The 5,955-nt window shown below is 35.2% G+C and overlaps 1 pseudogene; it reads right to left on the bottom strand.

Annotated features, from left to right (window-relative positions):
• Positions 1-2,482: 2,482 nt before the first annotated feature.
• Positions 2,483-3,025, bottom strand: LOC113915342 (annotated as a pseudogene).
• Positions 3,026-5,955: the final 2,930 nt, after the last annotated feature.

Raw genomic sequence — 5,955 nt, 5'->3', positions numbered from 1 at the left:
TTAATTTTTTTTCAATTACTATAATAGATATAGGATCTTTCTGGTTATCTATTTTCCCTTATTTGAGTTTTGGTAGTTTGTGTCCTTCAAGAATTGTTCCTTTTCATATAAATTACAAATGTGTGGGTATATATTTGTAGAAAACATTCCTTTATTATTGTTTTAATGTCTGTGGGGTCATTAGTGATGACCTCTTCTCATTTGTGATAATCTGTGTTTTGTCTTTTTTTCTTCTCTCTCCTGACTTTCTCTCTGTCTCTCTCTTCTCCTTTTCCCAATTGGTTAACTTGAGTACAGATATATCAATGTTATTGATCGTCTCTAAGAACTAGCTTGAGATTTTGTTGATTTTCTCTATGGTTGTCTTGTTTTAAATTTCATTGATTTCTCCTTTAATTTTAGTATCTTGTTCTTCCTACTTACTTTCAGCTTAAATTGCCCTTCTTTTTCTACTTTCCTGTGATGAAAACTTAGGTTATTGATTTATATATTTCATCTTTATTTTCTTAAGTATTCATTTAAAGGAACAGATTTCCCTCTAAACAATGCTTTTGCTTCATTCCACAGATTCTGATAAGTTGTGTATTCATTTTCATTTAGTTCAAAATATACTTTTTAAATTCCTATTGAGACTTCTTCTTTGATCCTTGGGTTACTTAGAAATGTATCATTTAATTTCCATATATTTGTGTATATCCTGGCAGTCTTTCTTTTCTTATTTTCTAGTTTAATTCCATTGTGGTCAGAGAATACACCTTGTATGATTTCTTTTTTTTTTTAAAGATTTTTATTTATTTATTCATAAGAGACAGAGAGACACAGAGAGAGAGGCAGAGGGAGAAGCAGGCTCCCAAGGAGCAGGGAGCCTGATGTGGGACTCAATCCCAGGACTCTGGGATGATGACCTGAGGTGAAGGCAGACACTTAGCCGACTGAGCCACCCAGGCGCCCCCTTGTATGATTTCTATTTGTATCTGTTTCCTAGAGCTGCTATAACAAAGTACCACAAATGGAACGGCTTAAAAAAACAAAAAATTATTCATTCACATTTTAGGACGTTAGAAGGTCAAAGTCAGCCATGCTCCCTCTGAAGACTCAAGGGGAGGAGCAAGACTTCCTTAGATATCCCAGCCTCCAGTAGCCCCTGGTGTCCCTTGGCTTGTGGTTAACATGATTCCCACCTCTGCCTTCATCTCCACTTGGCTGTTTACTCCCTCGATGTCTCTATCTTGTTCCCTTCTTACAAGCACACCAGTGAGATTAGATTAGGGCTCACTCTAGTGTCCTCACCTTGACTGTATCTGCAAATCCTTATTTCAAATTCAGGGTGAGAGCTTCATCATATCTTTTCAACCCTTAACATTATTCTTTTAAATGCATTAAGGGTATGACCCTTAATGGGAGAGGGTCATTGTAGTCATGTGTAGGTCACGTGTAGCAAAATACACATGCTTCTTAAATTCATATGGAACATCCATCAAAACAGACGTTCCATATGAATTTAAGAAGCATGTGTATTTTGCTACAGTTGGAAGGAGTATTGTATAAATGACAATTAGATCAATTTAATTGATAGCTCTGTTCAGGTAATTTATATCTTTATCAATTTTCCGACTACATGATATATTAATTACTAACATAGTGGATTTTGTGTCTCTATAATAGTAGATTTGTCTATATTTCCTTTCAGGTCTGTCAGTTTTTGCCGCCTGTGTTTTGGTGCTTTCTTGTTAGGTATATACACATGGAAGATTTCTGTGTTATCTTGGAGAATTGACTCCTTTATCATTACACAGTGTCCCTCTTTATCCCTGATAACCTTTCTTGTTCTCAAGTCTGTTTTGTCTGAAATTAAAAAGGCTATTCCAGATATTATTATTTATTATTATTATTAGTTGTAGCATGGTATGTCTTCCTCCATCTCCTTACTTTTAGCCCAGGTCAGTCTTTATATTTATAGGGTATTTCTTGCAGACAAAATAGAGTTGGGTACTATTTTCTAATCTGCTCTGATGATTCCTATCTTTTAATTGGTGTATTTAGTCAAGTCACATTTAAATTGAGTATTGATATAGTTGGATTACTATCTCTCATGTTTATAATGTTTTATACTCATTGATTTTGGGTTTTTTCTTATAACTTTATTGTTCCTTTTCTCCTGTCTTTATCTGTTTTTAATTGAACATTTTGATTTCATTTTATCTCTCCCTTAAAGTATAAATTATATTTCTTGTTTTAAAGTTATAATTTCTTTATTATCACTTACTGTTACTAAGCACCAGCTTCAAACTGCAGAACATTTAAAATCACACTTTGACAACACATTCTTCCCTCCCCAACCCAAATTCTTGATCAAGAGTTCTTTAAGTGAGACATGCTCTCTTCTATATAAAACTGTATCAGAATATAGGGAAAGAACTGTGTGCATCTTGCTGTAAAATGCTGCCCATGGCTGTGGAAACAGTGTCTGCCCAGGCTCCTTTTACTGTCCAAGTCCTGAGGCCCTCTTGTTCATGAACTGTCTCTTCACAAAGCAAGTCCAGCACTTGCTGGGTTTATCATTCTGAGAGTGAAAAACTTTCCCACGAAGTCAGTCCAGTCTCTTGTCTCAGCTGCTGCTCATCACCTCATCTTCTTGTTTGCAGGTTTAGTATAAATTGCATTAAGGGAAAACCAGGCTCTCCAGGAATGGGAAAATTAGATTCCCTGTATATACATTTCTTTCTCACTTTGTCTTTTGGAATTGCACTTTTGGAGGTTTTTTGTTTTTGTTTTTGATTTTTTTTTTTAGGTACTCAGAAATGTAGAGAGTTATATATATCAAGGTTCTATCAGCTTCATTCTTAATCTCATAGTTTTTGAAGAGGACATTGGCCTTGAAGTAGTAGATGGCCTCATCTACAATATCTGTATCTTTTGTCTCTCTAGGCGCAGGTCCTTTGAACTGACCTGTGTTAGGCAACAGTGTCATGTTTCCAATGAGTTTGGTGTCAGGGTTCATGAGAGAAGAGTGGTGAGCTGGCATTTTGGACCCAGCGGGGTTTCAACCTAGTTGAGCAGGTTGGGGTTAGAGCATGGTCCAGAGGGGGTAAGGGTGGGGGGATAGGCAGAAGTCTAAATTATATTTCTTTAAAAATAGTTTTAGTGGTAATCCTATAGCATGTATTATATATTTTAACTAATTTAGCAACATTTTCACATGTATTGCTTCATATGTAGTACATAACAGTATTCTAAAATTTTCCTTCCCATCCCCTTTGGCAAAGCTGTCATTCATTCTCTTTATCCACATGCTGTAATCACCCAATACCTTGCTTCTATTATTACATGAAACAAAAAGTTATCTTTTTAAAATATACTGAAGAATAGTTTATACACAATAATTTGCATCTTTCTAAATTACATAATTCTATATATTTTGACAGTTTTATACACCTAGGAAATCACTACCGCAAATACAAAATGTCTGTCAACTCTAATATTCCTGTGTTTCTTTGTAGTCCAGCTTTCACTCCACCCTTGGTCTTTAAGCAACTATGAATCTGCTTTATACCATGATTTTTAACTTTGTTATAAATAAAATTATACATTTATTTTCTGATTGTGTGCATGTGCATATTTATGTCTGTATGATTTCTTCCATCAACTTAACGATTTTGAGAATCAAATATGGTACATATATTAGTAACTTATTTTTTTTGCTTTATTGTCCAATAGTATTTGATCATATGGATATATCATATTTTGTGTAAAACATTTACTTGTTGATGGACATCAGTATTGTTTCCCGTTTTTGCTATCACAAATACAATTGCTATTGACATTCATATAAGTTCTCTGTTTGGACAAATGTTTCTATTTCTTAAGCAAATACCTAGGATTACAATGGTTTGGTTATGAAAAGTATATCATAAATTTTTATGAAACTGACAGTTTTCCAAAGTGATTGTTCCATTTTTCATTCCCATACATAATCTAGGCAAGATCCATTTGCCCCACATCCTTACCAACATTCTATATGACCAATCTTTTAATTTTAGCCATTATAATGGGCAGGCAATGGTATCTCATCTTGCTTTTAATTTGCATTGCTTAATGACTAATGATGTGCAATTTTTTGTATATATTTTTATTTAGTATATTTGAATTTTCTCTTAGTTACCTCTGCAGATTCCTGATTAATGTATCATATATGTTAACTAATAAATCTAGGTTTTACTCACACATACACATACATAAACATATATCCCAAAATCATTACTTAAATTATTTTTAAAGCATATCATGTCAGATAATCATAATTATTTACCTACAACAGGAGGTCAGGGACTATAGATACCTATCTTAGTGAAGTTCTTTGACTTTGCATCAGTTCTACTCAACTCAAATCCTAAAACAGTTAACAGAATGCAGAGGATAAGCCATGCATTCTACTAAGAAGAATGTCAGTAATCGTAATACTGTGGACTGAATGTTTGTGTCCCCCACAAATTCCTGTGTTGAAATCTAATCCCCGGTGTAATGATATTTGGAGGCGGGGTCTTTGGGAGGTGATTAGATCTGAGGGTGGAACACTCAAATGAGATTAGTGCCCCTATAAAAGAGACTCTAAAGAGCTCCCTCTCCCTTTCTGCCTAGTGAGGACTCAGTGAAGAGACAGGGGTCTAGAAACCACGAAGCAGGATCCCACCAGATACCAAATCTGCCAGCACCTTGATCATGTACTTCCCAGCCTCCACAAATGTGAGAAATAAGTGTTTGTTGTTTATAAATCACCCAGTTTATGGTATTTTGATATAGCAGCTAAAGAGGACCAAAACACATAATTTATAACAAACCTTTCTTCTTAAGAATTTAAAAGGCATATCCAACTAAAGTCACCACAGGAAGTTCGAACTAAAACCCAGACTTTCTGCATTTCCAATCTCCTTACTTTTCCTTGTGGAAATATCACTGGCTAACTAAAAAGGATATGATAAGATCAACCATTACTACCACCTCCTTTGCTCTTATGTCATTAATGGATACTGTGTCATCTTTAGGGTGATTCACTCAGAGAGAGCACTCAAAGCCCTCTCAAAATATCTAGCAAACTGTGGTTCATAAACTGAAAATTTTGCTTCAAAACTGATTCTATGGGCATAAACAATGGGTGTGTGCAAGGACAGCCCCCGGGACTGAGGAGCCAGTTAACTGACTTCAATAAATCCACTGAAGGGGGCAGCAAATGAGAGGATATAAAGCTTTAAAAGGGTGATTTAATCAGAGAAAAAAGGGGGCCTAGATATAATAATGAATATATGTTCAGAAAGGAATTGTCTCATTCTAGTTTTATTGAAACCCCAAATTCTATGCATTTAGATTGAGTAACTGTGATTATTTTATCAAGGTTGAATTTGATAGAGATAAGTTTATGTCTCCTGCCCTCTGACGACCCAGTTAAAATAATATAAGTGGAGCTCTTTGGGCTAACCATTTAGGAATTTTCTCTGAATTAAGGAAGGTTGTTTCAGAAATCTTTGCAGCTTTGCTTTAATTTTCATGTTTTCTTACCCATTGTGTGTGCCTTAATTCTGTCATTCCCAGGTTATGCTCAAAGGTCTTCAGAGTTAAGATAGATCTTGGGTTTGACTGTCAACAAAAGTACCTGGTTTAAAAAAAAAAATGTAGATTCAAGGTGCCTGGGTCGCTCAGTTGGTTAAGCGTCTGCCTTTGGGTCAGGTCATGATTCCGGAGTCCTGGGATCAAGTTCCGTATCGGGCTCCCTGCTTGGCAGGGAACCTACTTCTCCCTCTCCTCCCCGCTTGTGCTCTCTCTCACTATCTGTCTGTCTCTCTCTCAAATAAATAATAAATAAAATCTTTTAAAAAAATGCACATTCAGAAAAAGAGAAAAATGTTTATTAATTTTTTTAAAGATTATTTATTTGAGAGAGAGAGAGAGAGAGAGCACGCA

Source organism: Zalophus californianus, chromosome 11 (genome assembly GCF_009762305.2).
Source record: "Zalophus californianus isolate mZalCal1 chromosome 11, mZalCal1.pri.v2, whole genome shotgun sequence".
In the NCBI taxonomy this organism is placed as follows: domain Eukaryota; kingdom Metazoa; phylum Chordata; class Mammalia; order Carnivora; family Otariidae; genus Zalophus; species Zalophus californianus.
This window is presented reverse-complemented; position numbering and strand designations above follow the sequence as displayed.